General features: G+C 41.1%; 2 long non-coding RNA genes across 2 annotated transcripts in view; one reads left to right on the top strand and one right to left on the bottom strand.

The window, feature by feature from the left end:
- The window catches only part of LOC132342562 (uncharacterized), a 102,907-nt gene that overhangs the window by 40,287 nt on the left and 38,299 nt on the right, over nt 1–24,321 (top strand). The window lies entirely within an intron of this gene.
- Nucleotides 6,944–22,793, bottom strand: LOC132342595 (uncharacterized). Its single transcript, XR_009491027.1, has 3 exons — nt 22,437–22,793; nt 12,602–12,685; nt 6,944–11,495 (listed from the first exon to the last, which is right to left on the bottom strand). It is a non-coding gene; the product is annotated as an uncharacterized lncRNA (long non-coding RNA).

Raw genomic sequence — 24,321 nt, 5'->3', positions numbered from 1 at the left:
TGACTTTTATAGTTAAGAAACAAGACATGCTATTTTAGCCATTTTCAGTGGTGGCAAGTTGGATGCCAGATGTTTAAAAGAATCGAGTATCCTCCTCTTGGGCTTTGCAGGTGGCTCAGTGGTAAAGAACCTATCTGCAAAGCTGAAGACTTCAGTTTGATCCCTGGTCTCGGAAGATCCCCTGGAGAAGGAAATGGCAGTATTCTTGCCTGGGAAATCCCATGGACAGAGGAGCCTGGTGGGCCACTGTCCATGGACCAAATATGAAGTGATTAAACAGCAACAATCCTACTCTTAGGGGAGCCACATTGATGGCTTTCCAGCACTGACGAAAGAAAAGTCGTCAGACTCCTGTATGCTATAGTTGAAGCAAAATGCTTCTTGTTTATTGTCTGTGCTTCCAAAAATCATCTTGTCTCTAATGTGAAAGTCTTTCGCATATTGGATGTTTTGCCAAAGAGAAAAATGGGTTTAAAATCTCAAGCTATATATTTATGGAAATGGAAAAATGACCCAGTCTTTCCCTTCTGCTGTAGGGAAAAACCCTGTTCTTCCCTCCTATGTTTTTATTCCTGGTGTGTCTCTTTTTCTCACTCACAAAACACTCCTGACACCTCTGTTCCCCTAATGTGTGGAGGTTTTTTTCCCCATGACAAGCAATTGTGACACCAGCTGGGTGTCTTAGAACTTAAGTAGATTCTAATATAATCTATCTGGACACTCTGTCAGATTCTGCAGGCCAAGGGCTCAGTCCCACAAGATCAACTTCCTCTTTCCCTCCATCAGATGCCAGTCACAAACTCAAGTCATCATCTATTCTTCTGACCAATTGGCTATAGATGGGAGGTTCCAATGACCCCTTCCTTGGGTTGGATGAATTTGCTAGAGTGGCTCATAGAACTTAGGGAAACACGTGTACCAGTTTATTAAAAGACAGGATAAGAGATACAAAGAAACAGCCAGATGAAGAGAAACACAGGGTGCGGTCCGGGAGGGTCCTGAGCATAGGAGCTTCTGCCCTGGTGGAGTTATGTGCATTGCCCTTCCAGGGCGATGTGTAGCCCTGGAAGCTCTCTGAACTCTGTGTATTTGGAATTTTATGGATGCTTCACATAGGCATGATTGAGTGTTTACTCTATTTTCAGTCCTTCTCTCTTCTCAAGAGAATGAGGGCAGGGCTGAGAATCCTAAGCTTCTAAACATGGCTTAGTCTTTCCTGTGGGTACCCTCCATCCAGGAGCAGGCCAGGAGATCCCCTCCTCTGCCAGAGTTGCCTCATTAAAACAGAAGACACTTCTTTCCCCAGCAAATTCAGGAACCCTGTAAGGAACCAAGGTCAAAGATCAAATATTAGAACAAAAGATGCTCCCAGCCTCTTTATCACTTAAGAAATTACAAAAATTTTAGGGGCTGAGTGCCAGGAACCCGGGACATAGACCATTATATATATTTTCTGTTATCTTACACATTTAATATAGCTCATGGGTTCAAATGTTTGACATAGTGATATGGTAAGTTAAAAATAATTTTCACAAAAGAGAATTGCATTTATGCTTAATTTATAAAACTATTTCAGAGAATCATACCATTAAGGCAACAATTTTTTGGCATGCATTCTTTCTGCATTTGTTAAATGGTTTTCTCAATACTCCTGTTGGTTATATGAATCATGGGATTCCCAATTATTTGATGTTTGTGGAACATGAAATTGAGTATATTTAGACTTGACAAGTCATCCAACAAGTGAGTCACAAGTGAGAAATATCCAATACAAATATACAGTTTTCCCTAAATTCTGATTAAGAAAAAAAGAAACATGTTTACCATTTTTTGCAATTGTTTTAACAAAGGGTCATAATGCCATGCTAATTGAATATGAGTTGGACAAGTTGGACAGATGGTTTCTAGAAATTCTTTGGTCTAAGTCTTTAATTTTCAGATGAGAAAATCAGAACTAGAGAGTCGAGCTCATATGTGCCTACTCATCTTTCCAGGGACATCAGCTACTTGTGTCGCAGAGCAGCCCTGTTCCAGAGCATCACCAGAACTCATGGCCACAACCAGTGTAACCTCTGCAGTGGGTGTTGTTGTGCTGCCCTCACTATATGTGTGATTCAGTCCTATCAGTTGTGTCCAACTCTGCACCCCCATGGACTGTTGCCCTCTGCAAGCTCCTCTGTCCATGGGATTTTTCCAGGCAAGAATACTGGAGTGGGGTGCCATGCCCTCCTCCAGGGGATTTTCCCCAACCAGGGATTGAACCCGTATCTCTGACATCTTATGCAGTGACAGGTAGGTTCTTTACCATAGTGCCACAGGGGAAGCCCACCAGACAATGAGCTAGTGTCTTATTTCACTCTTGTAATAATCCATCAAAGTCCTTATTAATACTCTCATCTCAGTTTAATAGGAAAAGAGAGAGAGAAAAAGGAGAGTTAGAGGGTGAATTCATTTCCTCAACTGAGTGATGAAAAGAGCTTTGTACCCTCGTCTCCCTGACTTCAAGACCCAGTCTCTTTTCAACCATTTCACCATTAAATCATGGTGCTATGTTGCCAAGTATGGAAGGTTTAAAGTAAGTGAGTGACAAGATCAATGCAGAATTTTGGGTGGAAAAAAAAAGTCTAAACGGGGTGTGCGATTCTGGAGGGGAAGACACTCTATTCATGTCTACCGGAGTTCCTCTGAGTGGAAAATGGAAACCACCTCCCACTTGATTAAGTGCCTTCCCTGATGCCTGTCCTCAGAGTCGTTCTCATTCTCTTCCCTGCTGTGAAGCCAGGTTTAGGAGGAGATGGAAGAGATAAGCAGATGAATAAAAATAAGCAGACCAGATAATGTTGGCTGATTCATTCTATAAATAGTTATTGAGTAAATATATGTGCCAGATAGTCTTCCTCTTTCTAACCTCATAAAGCTTACACTTTTCAAAGGAGTAGTTCATATGAGTGAACATGTTTGGGGATTACTGATTAATATTTAGATATATTTAGAACATTTTTTTCAATAAGTTTCTAATGCTAAGTTCCAAGGCTGAGCATTTGATCCCAGAAGATATCAGTGCTGATCTCTGAACTCTTAGTTGATCAGTGGCCTTGCACTACTGAAATGGCTGTTCTCAAAAAAGTGTTTTCAAAGTTCTCTGAGGCTCTGTGAACACTTCAGTTTTTGTATGTGTTGTAATTACTTGCTGAAAAAAACCCCATCCTATGGATGGTTAAAAACTCCACGGTATAGACTGGGTGAGAAAACTGAAATAGGATGTGGTATGAGAGAAACTGGCAAAACAAGGGAGAAGAAAAAAACTCCCTAGTTTTTCTTCTGCTTGGAAATAAATATGCAGGAAACTGTCATGTCAATGGCAGCCTTTGATTTTCTTTTTTGCTTTTTTTTTTGTTTTAAAGCTATGGAGATACTTAAACAACAAAAACAAACTGCATCTGGAAACATTTCTAGCTGAGGCACTGTAAAAAATGTGTTGGATGATATATTGGGAGGAAAGTTGGTTTAAAGTAACACTAAAACTCAAAACGAGATAGTTTATGTCTCTGTTGTATGTCTGGAGAAAGGAAGTTCCATGCTATTAGCAAGGCTGTGCTCCCTGAAGCCTGCAGGGATCTCGTGCCTCCTAGCTTAATGTTTCATCACCTGTGACCTCTCTTCATAAGGTCACCCCATGGTCTAAGAATGCTGCTTAAGCTCCAGCCATCTTGCCACTCTGCAGGTAGCAGGTGGAAGGAGAAGAAAGGAGAGAAGTCCACTCTCTCCCTTTAGGGATATTTATCATAAGATCCACACATTACTTTTATTAAGATCCCTCAGGCAAGAATTTTTTAAAAAATGGCTACACCTAAATGCAAAATGGCTGGGAAAAAGAGTCTTTATTCCAGGGGGCCAAATGCCCAACTAGCTCAGGAATTCTATGACTATAGAAGACAAAAGGTTAGCAAGGGATAACTATACCTGTTTCTGTCACAAGATGACTCTTGCTCTTTTCTCTGCCCCAGGATCCACATAGCTATAATTTTAAATCCACAATGAGCATGCTTTCAATGAAATCTGTTCTTTCCCAATTGCTTCTGAAATGTAAAAGTGAAGTTATTCAGTCATGTTCGACTCTTTGCGACCCCATGGACTGTAGCCTACCAGGTTCCTCTCTGCATGGGATTTTCCAGGCAAGAGTAGTGGAGTGGGTTGCCATTTCCTTCTCCAGGGGATCTTCCCAACCCAGGGATCGAACCCATGTCTCCTGCATTATAAGCAGACTCTTTACCGTCTGAGCTACCAGGGAACTCTGACATGTGAAAAACTCCTTTTAATGCCCTGAGATACAGTGTGGGTATGGCTGGTATTAGAAGAAAAGGAATGCCAAATGGATTTGCAGCAGGCTCTGAGCCCCACTTGGGCTTCCCAGGTAGCACAGTGGTAAAGAATCCACCTGCCAATGCAGGAGACGTGGGTTCAATTCCTGGGTTGGGAAGACCTCTTGGAGTAGAAAATGGCAACCCACTCCAGTATTCTTGCCTGGAGAATCCCATGGAGAGTGGAGCCTGGCAAGCTATCATCCATGGGGTCGCAAAGAGTCGAACACAACTGACCACACATGAGTTGGGTCCCACTAAAATTTCTCAGAAACAGTACCATCATCTCTGCATGACCCCTCTTTTCAGTAGGATACCTTTAAAGTTGCAAAACAATTCATGTTCCTTCAGGCACCTGGAACCCTGGTGCGCCGTTGCCAGACTCAGTTCAGATTGAGAAACAGTGGGACCTGGGACTGAAACGCCTGCTGCCTGACCTCTGGAGGATTTTCCTTTTTGGAGTTTTAATAGGTGTCATCAGCCCAGTAGGGGAGACTCTTGGCAAACTCGAGATTTTCTCCTTCCAGAAGCTCACTGGTCCTGCCTCTGTGAAAGGGCCAAATTTGTCAGTGGGAAAAGAATTTTAAGAAGTATCATGAAGTAAACGATTTTGCCATGCTCTGGATATTGACCCTTACTAATAAAGCTTCTTACATTTTTAAACACGGCACTGAATCATCTCTTTAAATAATTAGTGAGTAGGGAGACAGGAGTTCACTTAGCTCTTTGAAAGGGAAAAATCGAGTAGACTTAAGGTATATTGGGAAAAAGTGAATCAAATGGAATTGCATTAATGTTTGCAGAGTTAAATACTGGGATTATTTTTTTCAAAGATTTTTATATGTGGCTGTCCACATAGAGGAGATTTATTCTTAGGCCTCTTTCAAGTTAGATATTTGTTACCATTAGAGAGTAAACCCACTCTTCAATTATTTTCTTTCTCAGTCTCTTCCCTCATCCACTTCAAAAATGATCCAAACCTTCCAGTCCCTGAGTGTGGGACAGCACGGAGCAGAAGGAGGGAAAGAATGACAGAAACTCAGTGAAGGCCACCAGAAAGTTCTGCCAAGAAACATTTTGAAAAGGTTAATAATGCTTAGATGTCAATAACGCTTTTACCTTGAAGTCATCCAGCTACTCTGTGGAGTTTAAATTATCTGTCTGAAAGTGGTGATTCAGAGTTTAATTATCTACTTGTAATACACAGAAATATTTGGGTGGACCAAGTTCATTCGTGGATGTTGGTCAGTTTTCTGAGTTCTAAAAAGTGTTGCTCATTATACCGTGTGCAGCCTGTGTTCTTCACCCTTGCCAGCCAGAGTTATATCGGTTTCCAAATTCAGAACTGTGACAACATTCCAGCAAAAGTTGTTTTTACGGTCTTTGACCAAGGAGAAAAGAAAACGTATTGGATAAAGTATGGGAGAATTCTTCTCCTAAATTTCCTCCCACCAGAAAGAAACAAAATGAAAAAAAAAAAAAAAGGAATCAGAAAACAAATGGGTGTCTGGGAATCCAAAGGATACATTTCCTCATAATATACCTGTCTCAGGGAAAGTTCGCAGCAGAAATGTTCGCCTGTTCCTCAAATGTCATAGCTTTCCTTTGGTCTCTCTCGGTGGATCTGATTTCTCAGCCATACAAGGTATTCCTAGTTGTTTCTAGTATTTTCAGTGGACAAGAATCATCTGGTACATAATCCATGGCTGGGCCAGAGGCTGAGCGCAGCTGGCCACAGCTGTGCTGGGGGTAGCCTGAGAACCGATCTGTTCGTAGAAGGTGGTTTAAGAAGGCATTTGCAAGCGGACCAGACGGTGGGCTCTGTGCCAGTCTCAGCTGGCGGTGGGGGTCAACCTTCTGAGGGAATAACACTGGTCATTGGTGGTCACAGATATGGAGCTGAACAGAAAGTGGGGCCTTTGCTACCCTGAAGGCTGCTGTCACAGCTGACTGTCCACCTCTGTGGGGTCAAGTCACAGGCCTGGTAGAATGAAAGGCCATGCCCTTTTCATTCCCACCTTTAAGGCTTTTTTTTTCACCATGAATTCTTCTCTGGAGAAATCTCAGCAGTGGCACTGCATTTTCTTTAAAATCTAAGTGTGTATTTATAGGGACTCTTTAAATAATTTGTGTGTGATGAATTCTGAAAAGCATGTAATGCCTTGTTCAGGGAGTGCTGGTCCTCAGAGTGTGCAGACTTGTGCCAAATTGTCACCCCAGGGCAGCAGTAGATCAGCAAGTAGGAAGAGGCACAGGATGAAGAGTCATGAATTGGTGGGAGGGGCTTGGTTAGGTTTTAGACAGATAACGAAGGAGTTAGGACTCAGAGAGTAAGATACCCCTGGATATCATAGATTAGAATGAGCAAAGGTCAAACCCAGAGAAGAAGTATCAATAGCAAGAATTTTTCATTCCTGAGGTATCAAAATAGATGGCGTCCAGGCTTTAGGAGGTGTTGGGGTTACAACACACAGAGGCAATGCTGAGACAGGCTTTTGGCAAAACAGAGGCTGTTTTCACTTTTTCCTTTTATGTACTTCTGACTACATGTGGGCGCTTGTTGCCAAAGGGAGACTCGTGGGCTGTCCCCTCCTGATTTAGCAATGCCAGAGGTAGTCAACCTTCTGGGAATCACTAACACACATGTATCTGAAGTTAGTCATGGCTTTGTGACCATCACTTATTTTGAAAGTCCACTGCCAAGTGAAGTTACTTTGGAAATGAAAATCCTTTCTCAATATAAGCAGGGGGCAATTGAAAATCATTTTACACATTCAAAGAAATAGTTAAATTGTTACCCTATTCACTGCTTCTGGGGGGATTGAATAAGAAAGCTTTATGATAAAAATGAAGGCCCTAAATGTTGGAGGACTTTGCATGAAGTTTAATGTCTTCTGTGGTATGGTAACATAGCATTTTCCTGAGACAGCTGAATAAATCATGCAGAATTAGTATGTGAAATAAAAAAGTAACAGGATATTGTAGTTAAGGAAAAAAAGCCATGAAGATAAAGGCTGCCTAAGGTTGAAATTTCTTGGTGGCATTAATGAAGATGGTGCAGTGTCAGCGAAATCTCACACCAAATGGGGAGATCTGGGCCACACTATTTGTGTGCATTGGAGGGATGGAGGCCAGCCGCTTTCTTTTTTTCCATGCATGTGTTTGTCCATATTTTAAGGGCTATTGGCAAATGAGTACAATGTGCATGAGCTGAAACTTGCTCTGTGGTTCTGGGGGCCTAAGGAGAGGGATGCCAACCCAGGTACAGCTTTCAGCCTCTTTCCCGTCCAGGTTAAAGTCAACAGAGTAAGAGCCAAGGCTGCTGCTGCTGCTGCTAAGTCCCTTCAGTTGTGTCCGACTCTGTGCGACCCCATAGATGGCAGCCCACCAGGCTCCCCCGTCCCTGGGATTCTCCAGGCAGGAACACTGGAGTGGGTTGCCATTTCCTTCTGCAATGCATGAAAGTGAAAAGTCAAAGTGAAGTCGCTCAGTCATGTCTGACTCCTAGAGACCCCGTGGACTGCAGCCTACCAGGCTCCTCTGTCCATGGGATTTTCCAGGCAAGAGTACTGGAGTGGGTTGCCATTGCATTCTCCGAGAGCCAAGGCTACCACTCCTCTGTTAAGGGCTGCCTGGAGGGTTGAGGGCCTCAGGTAGCTCAGCCCAGAATTTCCTCTCTGTGTCCCTCATGCATATGCATGTACTTAGATGCTGTGGGCTGGCCCTGCTGTCCACTGGCAGCAGTGTTTTTATGCTTCACCGTACTTTATCCTCCATCTCCACCCAAAGAACAATTTAACCTTCCTTTTCAGTTCCTGCTACAAATGATTGGAGAGTTCCATGCATTTAAATAAATGAGTACTCACCGAGTGCTTTTTGTGTATGTTGTACCAAACTTGAAGCTGTGGCAATCGAAGAGTTTATTAATTATTTTTTTAACTGAAGTATAGTTGATTTACAATTCTGTATTAGTTTCAGATGTAGAGCAAAGTACACACATATATATACACTTTCAGTTCAGTTCAGTTCAGTTGCTCAGTCGTGTCCAACTTTTTGCGACCCCCATGGATTGCAGCACGCCAGTCTTCCCTGTCCATCATCTACTCCCAGAACTTGCTCAAACTCATGTCCATTGAGTCTGTGATGCCATCCAACAATCTCATCCTCTGTTGTCCCTTTCTCCTCCTGCCTTCAATCTTTGCCATCAGGGTCTTTCCCAAGGAGTCAGTCCTTCACATCAGGTGACCAAAGTATTGGTGTTTCAGCTTCAGCATCAGTCCTTCCAATGAATATTCAGGACTGATTGCCTTCAGGAAGGACTGGTTGGATCTCCTGGCAGTCCAAGGGACTCTCAAGAGTATTCTCTAACACCACAGTTTAGAAGCATCAATTCTTCGTTGCTCCGCTTTCTTTATAGTCCAACTCCTGGAAAAACCATAGTTTTGACTAGACAGACTTTTGTTGGCACAGTAATGTCTCTACTTTTCAACATGCTGTCTCGGTTGGTCATAGCTTTTCTTCCAAGGAGTAAGTATCTTTTAATTTCATGGCTGCAGTCACCATCTGCAGTGATTTTGGAGCCCCCCAAAATAAAGTCTGTCACGTTTCCATTGTTTCCCCAACTATTTGCCATGAAGTGATGGGACAGGATGCCATGATCTATGTTTTTTAAATGTTGAGTTTTAAGCCAGCTCTTTCACTCTCTTCTTTTAACTTCATCAAGAGACTCTTCAGTTCCTCTTCACTTTCTGCCATAATGGTGGTGTCATTTGCGTATCTGAGGTTATTGATATTTCTCCCGTCAATCTTGATTCCAGCTTATGCTTCATCCAGCCCGGCATTTAGAATGATATACTCTGCATAAAAGTTAAATAAGTATATATCCTTGATATACTCCTTTCCCAATTTTGAACCAATCTGTTCCATGTCTGGTTCTAACTGTTGCTTCTTGACCTACATACAGATTTCTCAGGAGGCAGAGATAAGGTGGTCTGGTATTCCCATCTCTAAGAATTTTCCAGTTTGTTGTGATCTACACATACAAAGACTTTGGTGTGATCAATAAGGCAGAAGTATATGTTTTTCTGGAGTTCTCTTGCTTTTTTGATAATCCAACAGATGTTGACAATTTGATCACTGGTTCCTCTGCTGCTGCTGCTGCTGCTGCTGCTGCATCGCTTCAGTCATGTCCAACTCTGTGTGATCCCATAGACGGTAGCCCACCAGGCTCCCCCGTCCCTGGGATTCTCCAGGCAAGAACACTGGAGTGGGTTGCCATTTCCTTCTCCAATGCATGAAAGTGAAAAGTCAAAGTGAAGTTGCTCAGTCGTGTCCAACTCTTAGCGACCCCGTGGACTGCAGCCTACCAGGCTACTCTTCCCATGAGATTTTCCAGGCAAGAGTACTGGAGTGGGGTGCCATTGCCTTCTCCAACTGGTTCCTCTGCCTTTTCTAAATCCAGCTTGAACAGCTGGAAGTTCACCATTTACGTATTGTTGAAGCCTGGCTTGGAAAAGTTTGATCATTACATTGCTAGCATGTGAGATAAAGGCAGAGTGACAGTGAAAGTATTAGTCATTCGGTCATGTCCGACTCTTTGTGACTCCATGGACTGTAGCCTGCTAGGCTCCTCTGTCCATGGAATTCTGCAGGCAAGAATACTGGAATGGGTTGCCTTACCCTTCTCCAGGGGATCTTCCTGACCCAGGGATTGAACCTGGGTCTCCCGCATTACAGGAAGATTCTTTAGTGTATGAGCTGCCAGGTAAATCCCACATAAATATTAGGAAGAGTTCAAAAGATATTCTCCTTGCCCAGTGAATGCCCGCTAAATGTCCTTACACATAACATTCAAATAGGGTGTGGAGGAGGAGTACTTGTAGTAGAGCTAGAGTTAGGGAAATTACAGAGACAGGTTGTATGAGAACCAAACATTACACAGATGAAATTTTCATGGGTTCCAGTACCTGTGTTCTTCTATAAACCTTTCCTGATATTTGTGTAAACCTTAGGAATGCAGGCATGTGTTGACATACACCCTTATTCCTTTCCCACAGTTGTTTTTTCTTAATTTCATGAGGACACAAGTTAGTGGGAAAAGGCCAATGAGGAAATTTTGGTGTGTATAGGGGAGAACCCACACATAATATTTGCATTTCAAATGAGAAAACCCAAAGGGAACAAAGGTACTCGATACACAGGATGCTGGCAAAATATTTTACCAGGATGTGGTTTTGATCAGGTTGCTATTTCTGCTGGGATAGAATGTGCTTTACTTTTTGAAAATTAACTCTTGATCTCTCTTAAACACTCTTCATTATGGCCCCTTTTCTGTTCATTGAAAGCTTATGTAGAATTATACACTACCTGCTATTCTGCATTCATTCTAGGCTAGCTTGCAGAATTTCAGGGAGAAGCCATGTAAGTCTTCAACTAGGCTTAGCAGCTGAGATCGCAGGAATTCTTTTTCTTTGCCCCCACTGTGAGTCTGAAGGCTAGAACCCTGACTGTTGGCACATGACTAGCTTTCATGGCCAAAATAGTCTCTAGAAATGAAAGAGATGCCTTTCCGTAGTCCCATGAGTCAAACAGGACTGGGTTCTATTCCTTACTTGGGAATAACTTAACAATTATTTTCATTCTAGGTGATGTGGTGACTTATATGTGGTGCCAGTATATTCATTTTCACCTCTCATCCTCATTTTTCTACCAGCCTAAGTATAAAAGGAGCATGATAAAATGATACGTTAGTGGCTATAGGTAACAAGTTTCTCTCTGTGTATCTTTGCCATGGGAAGGCCTGCTAAAGAATTAGGCTTGGCTTTTTTTGTCATTTGGAGCAATTATGTTGAATGGCCCTTAGCTTTAGTTTTGGCTTTGTAATGAAATGCATAGCCAAGGTGTCAATATGGCAGCTACGAGCTTAGGTATCATTCTGCCATAATGACTATACCATGGGGTGAAGGTGGAAACCAGAAAGTTCAGTTTTGAAGTCTGAAAGCAGCAGAGAACAGATGAGGGTAACAGAGCAAAACTTACTTCCAGCCTTGACTGTTTCTGCCAGTACATTCTTGTCTCATTACTTCACACGGACCAGATAGGAAACAAGGTGTTCTGCAGACAGCCCTAGGATTCCTGCTAATCAGAAGAGTGGGAGATCTGCTTACACACCACAGGCAACCACACATCACCTGTTCAAGACTTGCTGGCCATGTTCAGCTCTTAGATTACAGCAGTTCCTCAAACTTCACCTGTCTGCATATGCTTGGGGATTCTGTGGGTCTGAGATGGAGCCAGCTATTTCTCATATTTAATAAGATCCCAGGGGATGCTAATGCTGCTGGTCTGTGGACCACACTTGGGTACCAAGGCCCTAGGGCATGAGGCTGAAGTGGCCTAGAGGTCAGGTCTGATAGCAATACCAACAGGTTAATTTATCTCTAATCCATGAATTGACTGCACTCTGAGCCTTAGTTAACCTCCTTTTAAATATTTACTGTTGGTCAGGAAGAGAATTGAGTGTTGACAGAAGAAGAACAGACCTAGGGGTGGAGGGTCTATGATGGTCTCAGGATACTGGGGGAGCCCTCATACCCACATTCTCCCCTAATTGCTTGAGCTCTACCTGTTAGAGGGTCATTTGTGTTAACAAATAGTGCCTTTAAAATGTTAGATCTCAGTATGAATTAGTTTCACTAGCTGGTTTATTTCCAACTGGAAATTGCTGATGGGAGAGATGGGTCATTGAGGGAAACCTGGGATAAGAATAGAGTTTAAAGATTTGCACAGTCTTTAACACTCTTGTGTGTTTCCTTAGTGCTGTGCTGTGCTAAGCTGCTTCATTCGTGTCCGACTCTGTGTGACTCTATGGATTGCAGCCCGTCAGGCTCTTCTGTCCATGGGATTCTCCAGGCAAGAATACTGGAGTGGGTTGAAATTCCTCATCAAGGGATCTTCCCCACTCAGGGATTGAACCCATATCTCTAATGTCCCCTGCATTGGTGGCAGGTTCTTTACCACTAGTGCCGCCTGGGAAGCCCATGTTTCCTTGTTTCCTTTACTTTCACCTTACTACCAGACTTCACTTTATTTCTGATACTTATGATCACCAAATTTTGGGTATATTTTTCCCCCTTGTTGTTGTTCAGTTGCTCAGTTGTGTCCAACTCTTTGCGGCCCCACAGACTGCAATGCCAGACTTCTCTGTCCCTCACCATCTCCCGGAGCTTGCTCAAACTTACGTCCGTTGAGTGGATAATGCCATCCAACCATCTCATCCTGTGTCATCCTCTTCTTCTCCTTCTTTCAGTCTTCCCAGCTTCAGTCTATGTTAAAAAACAAAACAGAAACTCTGAAGGAAACATTCTCCACCTTTTTTTTTTTTTTCCAGATGTATTTCTCCAGGTTTGGCTACAAAAAAAAAAAAAAAAGATTTCTTACAGTGTTTATACCTGCTAGGAAATCAGGATATTCCAGAAATCTCACAGTGTCCAGGCCAGTTTTCTTTCCAAATCTGGAGTAAAGCACTCTCTTTTCAAATTTAGAAAGGTCAGTTATCAGATTTGTGCATTTATACTGATTTTATGTCAGTAATACCAGTGTGACTGGAATGCTTCAAAAGAATGCTATTCCTTAGAAACTTTTGAAAGAAAAACACTTAGAAATACTTTGACCATTGTATGGTTGGGATTTTTAGCCTCAGTGGCCCTGGTGTACTTAATGGGCATGGAATTATTTCAATTGCATCATAATCTTCCACTTCAGATTAAGTTGATTTTTTTTTTTTAAACAGCAAATTGTGAGAATGAGAATCTTGGGAGGGACAGTAGAGAAATGACAGGTGCTATAAGTCTCTTTATTTAACTTATTATGTTTAATAATTATAATTACATTAGTGCATAACTCCCTTAGGGTCAAAGATTAGGCAATCTAATGGAATAAGATTTAGGAAATTAGGCCCCTGATGACTACAGTAAGTCCCCTACACACGAATGAGTTCCCTTCTTAGAGCCCAGCAAAGTAAGCCTAGGTACCTATACAATCAGCTGTATAGTACTGTGCTGTAATAGATTTATAATACTTTTCACATAAATAATACATAAAAAACAAGCAAACACAAACATTTTAAATATTACAGTACAGTACCATGAAAAGTGCAGTAGTAGAGTATAACAGCTGGCATACAGGGACTGGTAGCAATACCAGCTACATTACCACTGCTTATGTGCTTGGCTCCGAACACCCTGGTCTTGAAATAAGGATACAGTACTACTATCCTCGACAGCTCTATACAGTAAAGTCCACAAAAGCACAACCACCTGTAGGGAATGCACGCACATGACAACGTATGCCAGATACACGAGCTAACTTATGTGATTGGACATGCAAATGCACGTTTGCATCTTTGAACATTTAAAACTTGAAGGTTTGTATGTAGGGGTCTTACTGTACAGGATTTGAATTTCTACAATTTAATTACATCAACTGTATCATAAAACATTAATGCTTGGTAAACATGATCCATAATCCTTAGTTCAGTTCAGTTGCTCAGTCATGTCTGACTCTTTGCAACCCCATGGACTGCAGCATGCCAGGGTTCCCTGTCCATCACTAACTCCTTGGTCTTCCTCAAACTCATGTCCATGGAGTTGGTGATGCCAACTCCCAACCTGGGGACCCAGCAAAGGGACTGAGAACTCTGAGGGAATTTGACTTTGGAGGCCATTGGGATTTGTTTGCAGAACTTCCACAGGTCTGGGGAAACAGACTCTTGGGAGGACACAGCCAAAACCTTGTGTGCACCAGGAGACTGAAGAAAGGAGCAGTGTCCCCACAGGAGACTGAGTCAGGTGCCTGTGAGCGTCCAGGAGTCTCCAGTGGAGGGGTGTGTCGACAACTTGGCTTCAGGCTAAACAACAGGGAGGGAACACAGTCCCACCCCTCAACAGAAAATTGGATTAAAGATTTACTGAGCATGGCCCTTCAGAACAAGACCCAGTTTCCCCCACAGTCAGTCTCTCCCATCAGGAAGCTTCCATAAACCTCTTATCCTTATCCATCAGAGGGCACACAGAATGAAAACCATAATCACAGAAAACTAACCAAATTGATCACATGGACCACAGCCTTGTTTAACTCAGTGAAACTATGAGCCATGCCCTGTAGGGCCACCCAAGATGGATGGGTCATGGTGGAGAGTTCAGACTAAAACTGGTCCACTGGAGAAGGGAATGGCAAACCACCTCAGTATTCTTGCCTTGAGAACCCCATGGACAGTATGAAAAGGCAAAGAGATAATCCTTAGTAGCTGTCTTTTAATAAATAGTGATTTCAAAGCAACAGGTACTGTTTATTGAAGATAAACTATAGGGCTAACACTCCTCTAGGTACATTACAATCTTAGCTCATTTAGACTTTGTTGATTACCTTTTCCTGGTAAAATGATGATAACCATGGCTATTGGTTAAGCCTACATGTATGCAGTGTTTTATGACACTTTCTCTATATATTTTAATTAACCTGGTCAGTATTTCATGAAATAATTCTAATTTCCTGATACAAAATTTTGCTGAGATTTCATAGATGATTGTGTATATGTGTGTGTGTGTGTGTGCGCTCAGTCATGTTCGACTATTTGCAACCCCATGGACTGTAGTCTGCCAGGCTTCTCTGTCCATGGGATTCTCCAGGCAAGAATGCTGGCGTGGGTTGCCATTTCTTACTCCAGAGGATCTTGCTGACCCAGGGTTTAAACCCATGCCTCCTGCATTGGCAGGAGGATTTTTTTAGCCCTGTGCCATCTGGGAAGCCCATAGAGAATATTGACTGTGAATCAAAACTTTGCATCTCGGGTGGAGAGAAAGTGGAGAGAGCATTTTTTCCTTTCTCTCCAATCCAACTGTGAAGAGTGAGACAGGGGTGTCTGTGTGGAGCTGCTGGACTGAAGATTTTCATCTACAAACCAGCTGTTTGGATTTCCTTCCATGTTTTCTCTGTGTCTGCTCTGCCTGTGAGCTTAAGTTTCCCTCTCTCTATTGTAATACCTTTTTTCTTTCATCTTGTCTTTTCAAATTTAAGTCATGTTGGTTTAGATCTTCTGGTAGTTGGCTTATCTTGATGCTGACTTTGGCCAGCTTTTAAAAACTCTCCTAATATTGAAGGCAAATGCGGTTACCATTTAGATGATAAATGGAAGAATGTTTCACATAAGGAGGCCTGGTAGATGTCCATTATTGAAAATTTAATAAAATTACCTGTAATCATATTGGCAAAGCAATTCCTTAGGGCCATCTGCTCGTTTATTAAAATGATTTTTTAAAATATATTGAACCAGATGATGGTTTTCTAGTAGGATTTCACCTGTATTGGCCTTTTTTTTTTTTTTTTTTAACTCTAAGGTATACTTTTTATTACCTCCTATATATCCCATCCCATTATCAGCCTATGATAGGATCCCCTAGAGTAAAGGTGTTTTGTTTTTTTTTTTAAACTAGATCACTCTGTTCAACTTTCTATGCCATTTATGAGTTATCCTTCTACACATAAATGGCAGAGTGGCATTGCTTATGGGCTACCTCTGTCCTCATGAGATGCCAGAACCTTCTCTTCCAATTTTTTTCCTACAGTTTTTCTTTCATTAGGATAATACCAAGAATTGCAAGCACCCTGGTAGGCTTATGATCTGGTGCCATTTAAACCAACTATCTGTCCATCATTCATTTATTTCACGGGTTGAAAAGAACCAGATTATGCTTTAATAAAAATCATACGAAATGCTATGTGGCATCCTGGAGATCTTGGAATAGTAAACAGGCATTAGTGGAAAAACTGGTGATTTGAATAAGGTCTGTGGTTTGGTTAATAGTATGTCCATCTTCAGTGTTGACAAATGTAACATGGTTCTGCCAATGTTAACATTCGGGTAAACTGGATGAGGTTATAAAGGAATTCTCTCTACTCTCTTTGTAATTTATCTGTAAATCTATAATTATTCCAAAATAAAACATTAAAAAAAATTCCAGCCCCTAAATTATATGCCTTTTCTTTCTTCTTTTTGTAATTTTATTTGTTTACTTATTTTTGACTGTGCTAGGTCTTCACTGCTGTATGCGTCTCTAGTTTCTTTTCCTCGCAGAGAGCAGGCTGTATTCTCCAGTGGCAGCACTCGGGCTTCTCACTGCAGTGGCTTCTCTCATTGCAGAGCATGGTCTCTAGGACGCATGGGCTTCGCCAGCTGCAGCGCTTGGGCTCAATAGTTGCAGTTCCCCGGATCTAGAACACAGTCTCAATAGTTGTGGCGCACAGGTTTCGTTGCTCTGCCTCATGTGGGATCTTCCCGGACCAGGGCCGAAACCCATGTCTCCTGAATTGGTAGGTGGATTCTTTACCACTGAGCCACCAGGAAAGCCCCTGTATGCCTTTTCTTTACCTTCAAAATAAATGTTATTATGTGTCTTGAACACAACATAACATTTTAACATCCTTGGAATTTTATTTCACATTTTTTTCTGTCATGTAATACGAGAGAATATTCACCAAGGACACTCATTAAATATAGGTGTAGCTTACATGGATCTAATGATAGTCTTGCAGAAAATACCCACGAAGGTTTTCCCCCTTCCCCTGGATTATGTCAGCTAAACATTTGCAACATCTTGGCATTTCTTACTCTAGTTTTCTTCTGTATAATATTCCAACATCTCAGAAAATGTGTTAAAGAATTGAACACAAGCAATAGATGAAAAGATATGGGTTGCATATGCAGAAAATTTTAGAAAATATTATAAATGTGTGAAAGCATGGGTTGCAGAGGAAGAACCCTAGTCAGTGTAATCCCTAGTAATTGACAATCTTGCTGGGTTTAGGTAATGTGCTCCCAGCATCTGTATCCGTGGTACGTGCTGAGGGGTTAGGAAATTTTGGAACTGTGTAAATTGAGGTTCACAATTTTACTTTGTTCTCCTACAAAAAAAACGTGTTTCCTGGTTGGCTCACGATGATAATTATGGGACTTCAAATTTTAACAAACAAATGAGTTAGATATTTATTTTGGTGAGGAGATTTTGAGGTCTTCAAAGCACACCCCTAGGTGATCTCTCTTTCCAGATGGAGCCTTTATGGAAGACATTGAGTGACAAGTGTAGAGACCCAGCGCTGGTTTTTGTCTGTGGGAGAGACGTTTCTTTCCACACTGTGGAGAGTTGTGACCAGATACACAAAGGCAGGAAGACTCAGCCATAACCGCCCATACCACTATCGCTAGTTGAGAGGGGAAGAGGGTGTCCTCCAGCCAGGCGATCCTGGATGCAGCTGTCACTGTGTTAAGAACTCACCCAGTGACAGCTACACATATCAAATCTTTATTGCCACATACTCTATTTCATATGAAATAGAATTTTATATTCATACCAAAAATATAAACTAGAATGACTGACAAGAGCAGTTATGATATCTGTAATTAACACTAGTCATTCTTCAATTGTGAGCAAAGACTTCTGAGTCAAAAAGAACTGGACTTTTATCCTGGCTCTACCATTTGCTCGCTCTAGGACCTTGGGCAAGTGGCTTATCCCTCTGTACTTCAGATTCCTTGCTATATAAATTGGAGATAAAAATAATGTCTATTTTATAGGATTGTTTTGTGGGCTTCTGAACGTAAAGTGCCACAATCAGCAGAGAAGACCCCGTGAGAACTGATTACATGTTCACCCACCCCGCTCATTCCAAGCTTTCTCTAGTGTAACTGAGGAACAAAAGGGCTCCCTATGCACATGAACATATGTGTGCACAGATACACAGTGTCCCCAAGCTCTGGCCACACATGGAGTTTCCATTCCACTTCTGATCTTCTCTAAGACCATATTCCTTCTCCTCCTCCTCTGACTTCCTTCCTCCTCCATTGCCAATACCTTCTTTTTCTCCTTTTTCCATCTTCCTCTTCCCCCTCCTTTCTCCTTCCCAACATTTTTATTCTCTCCTCCTCCAGGGGCTCCTCTTCTCTTACTCCCATTTCTCTCCCCAAAGTTTTCAGAGTTCTTAACAACAGGTACAATGGGGAATGTTCACATGTACAAAGGAACCAGGATCAAACCTCAGTGTTGAATTGCATTGTTGAGAATCCCAGACCTTTCTTTTTCTATAAAAGCTGCCTAACGCTGCATTAGAAGCAAACTTAGTCCTGAAGCAGTCCACTGACTGTAAGTAACACAAAGCAGACAGAAATCTCCTTCCCTCTAAGCAAAGTGGTCATTCAAAAGAGGAAGATGTCTGAAAGGAAAAAAAAAAAAAAAATCTATATCTATATCTATATCTATCTCTCACTCAGTTATGTCTGACTCTTTGCAACCCCATGGACTGTAGCCTACCAGGCTCCTCTGTCCATGGGGATTCTCCAGGCAAGAATGTTGGAGTGGGTAGCCATTTCCTTCTCCAGGGAACTTCCCAACCCAGGAATCAAACTGGGGTCTTTTAAATTGGAGGTGAATTCTTTACCAGCTGAAATACCTGGGAAGCCATATATACATATGGCTTATAGATACATAACTTAATATAGCTATTATATATATGTAAGGATATATAACTTAATCACTTTGCTGTACACCTGAGGCTAACATAGCATTGTAAATTACACTTCAATTAAAAAAATAGTTAAAAAACAAAGGAAGAGGATGTCATGTCATTACTACCTAAATAAAGACCACACCACCCCTTCTATGGCCACTTGCTGGACTATTTTCAGAAACAGTACAGTAGTTGATAACCTTGATCAGGTTTTTATTTTCCCACATAGCTAAGGGCATCCTAATCTCAATCTTAGGGGAATGAGGCAAGTTTTCTGAAATAGTCTTATCCTCTGATTATTCTTAAGACTTCCATGATCCTCATTCCATTTTTAAGTTAATTTTTGATTACAAAACAAATATCCCTCCCTCCCAGCCTCCAAAACTAAACCATAAAAGAGATTACAGGGTTAGGACAAGGTCATTTAGAGGAGAATCCCCTTTTCACTTTCACCCCATTTATAGAAGGTGAGAGAGCTCAGTGAAAAGGGTCTCATTACAGGGTGACCAGCTGACCCACATCTGAAGGCACTTTAAGGACTACGCAGCCTTAACTTCTGCAGGGCTTTTAAAATCCCTGATGTATTCTGAACTCATAAAACTCTGACATTTACTTACTAGAAAAAGTTTTAGTTCAGAAGAACTCAACTTATTTTCCAATATCTATCATTGATTGCAGCCTGAACTCTGGTTAGAAATTGTTGCTCCAATAGTGGATGGCTTTCAGATCTTCAGGGAGCAGATAACAGATGTTTGATAAAGGCTGACTAATGATGCCTGCTTCTTGGTGGATATGTTAAAATTTTAAAATATTTTCAAGTGTTAGGTGCAATATTGCTCTGTAAGATAAAACAAATAGAGATTCAGACCATTCAGACGAGTAAAAATATAGACTACATACACTGGTATAATTGTAGTTGATCTTGTAACCAAGAAAACATAAGAGTGCTTTCAATATGTTGGTGAGCACAGAGGAAGAAAGTGCCTGTTTAGCAGAGGAAGGGAAAAGTTAACTATGGGGAAGGGTGTGCTTCAAATGCTAAGACGGGGAGAAGTGAGTCAACTCTGATAGCTGAGGGCATGTTGGCATGGATTGTGATTGGAGAGAATGAGGACTCTGTCTAAACTGAAAAGGGACTGCTGATTGGAAGGAAAGGAACTACCTTTTGTTTGCTAATATCATTGGTCAGGCCTTTTGTGATGAATATGGAGAATGGATGCCTAGATCCTTGAGTCTGTTGCCCATCCCATGGGAGGGTTGGTCACATGCAGCCCTCTGGGGTTTCCTCAGCTGCACAGAGTCACCTTGCCTAAGGTCACCCTGGTGATCAAGCATCAGGTATAAAATCCAGCCATTTTCGCCTTACCTGGGGAAATTCCAATGGCTCACTTTAGCTCTAAAGCTCCCCGTGGGGTCAGCGGGAGCTGTTGTCAGGTCTGCATCAAAGCTCAAACTTCCCTTTGCCCAATCCCTTTTTATCCTCCCTCCCCAGGTGCTGATCCTAAAAGCACTCTCTAATAAATGTTCTAGAGTCTAATTCCATCTCACAGTCTGCCTCTGGGACAACTGACCTGTGACACACTTTCAGTATGCTCTGTTGATTAATCTTCATAATAACTCCCCAAGCGTGGTTTTTTAGCTCTCTTATAAAGGTAAGACCTAGGTGAAATACCTCACCAGAAGTCACACGTGCTTGGCATCCTTATGTTGGTCTGTTTAACCACATTATTCATACTCTTTTCAGTGTATCATGAAAAATGAAAATGAAAGTTGCTCAGTCATGTCCAACTCTTTGTGACTCCATGGACAGTCCATGGAATTCTCCAGGCCAGGATACTGGAGTGGGTTGCCATGCTCTTCTCCAGGGGATCTTCCCAAACCAGAGATCGAACCCAGGTCTCCTGCATTGCAGGCGGATTCTTTACAGGCTGAGCCACAAATCATGTTGCCTCCTAAAAGGATTAGCTGCAGACACACAGCTTCAGGCATGTACAGTAAAGATTGGATAATTACTTGTGTGCCCTCATTCAGTCAACAGTTATTTAATAAATACTCACCAGTGTACCAGAAATTTTATAGTTAGAAGGAAAAAAAAAACATAAAGCATGAGATGGATGTCGTATTTCTGTAAGGGGTTTGTAGACACTGGACAGGATCTGGTGTCTGCTCTATAATGCCAGTCTACAAGTCAACTTGGACAGTATCTTTGAAGATCAGCCTTTCTCAGCTTTATTTCTTTTGGAATTATAACATTTAATTAGAGATTATTGGAAGGACTGATGCTAAAGCTGAAACTCCAATACTTTGGCCACCTCATGCGAAGAGTTGACTCATTGGAAAAGACTCTGATGGTGGGAGGGATTGGGGGCAGGAGAAGGGGACGCCAGAGGATGAGATGGCTGGATGGCATCACCGACTCGATGGATATGAGTTTGAGTGAACTCCAGGAGTTGGTGATGGACAGGGAGGCCTGGCGTGCTGGGATTCATGGGGTCGCAAAGAGTCGGACATGACTGAGGGACTGAACTGAACTGAATTAGAGATTAAAGGAATAAATCATCTAAGATTTCTATTTGTGCCTTTTTAAAATGAAAACTTAAAAATATATTTGAGAAACAATATAAGTGCATAACTTTCCCTAAGTAGGAAGGTGAAACAAACAAGTGTTGTTTTGAAAGAATCTATAAAAACTGATGCTAAAAAGTTGCTACCAAAATAATTGTAACCAAGACAGCTATAAAATGTCAGAAGATATATACACTTGGGAAAGTTATGTACTTATATTGTTTCTCAAATATATTTTTAGGTTTTCATTTTAAAAAGCACAAATGGAAATCTTAGATGATGCATTTTGATTATGATTCATTCGGGAAAGAAAAAGAATGGATTTGTACTAAAACAATCTTGGCCCAACATCAATAGATTGGCAAATGAATATTCATTTATATGTTTTGAGTTAGAACAAAATATTTAAGGTATGTATGCATTTTTTTTTTTATGATTCCCTTTTTTAACCAACTTTTTCTGGAGGCCAAAGTTACTGTTAAACTGAGGTTCTTCACATGTTTATTAAGAACATGTATCCCCCCAAATAGCATATCTCATAAAGAATATATCAATAAAAGTTTGTTGTATGAGTGAATCACCCAAAAATGTATGAGATGAAAATCTCTGTGTGAAATATGTAAGTACCACATGTAGATTTGTGTACTTTGCTTCATTGGGGTCAATATTCAACCTTTCTTCTTCTGGAAGAAAAATCATATCCAGTCGTTCTTTGTTAGTGGCCAACTGAATGAATTTGGCTTTTTTACTTCTGTTGTATTTTTTTTTTTTTTAAATGAGACGTTTAAAATAGTTATACAAAGAGGCAACACATTGGAAAGTCCAACTTAGCTAAAATAACAGCGAAAACTTCTTAATTATAGGCTAATGTTAATCAGAACCAAAACAAAAACCAAATCTTAATTTCATATAAAACTATGACTATTTAACTTTTCCTATAAATATACTTACCCTCAATCTATAGTTAGCTGCCACTTTACTGTCTCTTTCACCTTGGACTTTTCTCCCAAATCTCTGGATCGTTAACAACCTTCATTTCTGTTATGGGCTCGTTAGACTTTTCTACACGTAATATCTACTTTACTACAAGTAATATCTACTTTTAGAACTGCTCTATTTTTAACATGCAGCCACATAAAGACAATATCCTATCTTGGCTTTCCCTAGGCTTGTATTGATTTTCCACACATAGAGAGTGAGAAAGTAAACATGAAGGCTGCTGCTGCTGCTGCTAAGTCGCTTCAGTCATGTCCGACTCTGTGTGAGAGTGTGGAGTCATGACCCCATGAAGGCACAGAACTGTGCTTGTCTTGGTGACCAAATGGCTTGGGTTAAGATCTTTAGTTGGAATTCCTTCCTGGATCTAAAATTCTGGAATTTAGCTGTGTCTGGTAAGAAAAGCAAGAATGACTCTGGTAGTAAGAGATAATTCTATTGTACAAAGACAGATTTTTAAAGTAAAATTTATGGAGTAAATAAAAGTATAAACTTTGACTATGTTTTATAATTTAAATCAGGATAAAACTAATCAAATTTGAAGAAACAAAATCATTTAGGAATATATTGTTACTATCCCACCAACATCAATATTGGTATCCTTATTTATCATTTTAAAGTAAAGTAGAAAACCAGCTTCACTCATCCTGAGTCTTTTCCAAGGTCAAAACTTTTCATGGTTTATGGTTTCGTCTTGGTTGGTAACAGAAGAGCTTAGGGTTTTGAAATAATTCAAATTCAAAAAACAAAAACAGTTCCAGAGGTAATTTCACTGGGCAAATATTAAGTAAAGTTTTTTTTTTCTTTAGGAATTATTAGTCTTAATATAGTAATATGTATTGTAAATTTCCAAGAGAGTGAGGGATGTTGTACATAGTGGTTTATAAACCAATGGAAGGCTCATATAATAAATATCTTGAAAGATAAATTGATGTGTCTTGGTGACTGATTAAATACAAGAAGTAAGAAGGAATGAAACAAAGGTAAAAGATGTTGAAGCTGGGAAATTATTTAAAAAATCTCTTTGCTATTTCATTGCAATCATTTGTCAAATTTCTACTACATGACAGGTACCACAGATGAGGGACTGGGACTTAGAAATTTAAGTAATTTGTCAAGGGTCATATAGATAATATGTGGTTGTCACAATAGTGCAATCACAGTGTACTGAAATGATTGATGGAGAGACACCAAAGACATAAGTGAAAGGATGTGAAGTTCCTTTCATCACAAAGGATGTGGAAGCTTATGGTACCAATTACACAAAGCAGGAGGCAACACACTGCCCTCCCAGATGGAGGTACAGGTGCAGCCCGTACGTGCTACAGAGTGTGACAGTTCTGCCAGATGAGCTCTGCTTTTTCTGTAAATCCATCTGACCATCTGCAAGTCACCGGTACAAAATAACGCTTCCACATTTAGTGCTTGCTGTGGATCTAGTGAATAAAAGGTCAGTTTCCCAGAAATGGCATCTCTTAGAAGGCCCAGGCTATCGATGTTCCCGAGGTTGATTTTTTTTTTTTTTTAATATTTATTTATTTGGCAGTGCTGGGGCTCTTGGATCTTCATGGCAGCACGTGGGATCTTTAGTTGTGGCATGTGAACTCTAGTTCCCTGACCAGGGTTTGAACTCAGGGCTCCTGCATTGAGAGTGTGGAGTCTTAGCCACTGGACCACCAGGAAGGTCCCTCGTTCTTACACATAGTAACTGGTAGAGCCAGGATTTCACTCCGGATCTACTTTGTTTCAAAGCCCCACTTTTCTCCCTGGACTTGACTGTTGATTTTGTTTACTGATGAAAGAGTGCTGCCGCCAGTGTTTCCTGTCCATGTAGTGGCCA

Source organism: Bos taurus, chromosome 17 (genome assembly GCF_002263795.3).
Source record: "Bos taurus isolate L1 Dominette 01449 registration number 42190680 breed Hereford chromosome 17, ARS-UCD2.0, whole genome shotgun sequence".
In the NCBI taxonomy this organism is placed as follows: Eukaryota; Metazoa; Chordata; class Mammalia; order Artiodactyla; family Bovidae; genus Bos; species Bos taurus.
Note: the sequence above shows the minus strand (reverse complement) of the source record. Positions and strands in the feature narration are given on the sequence as shown.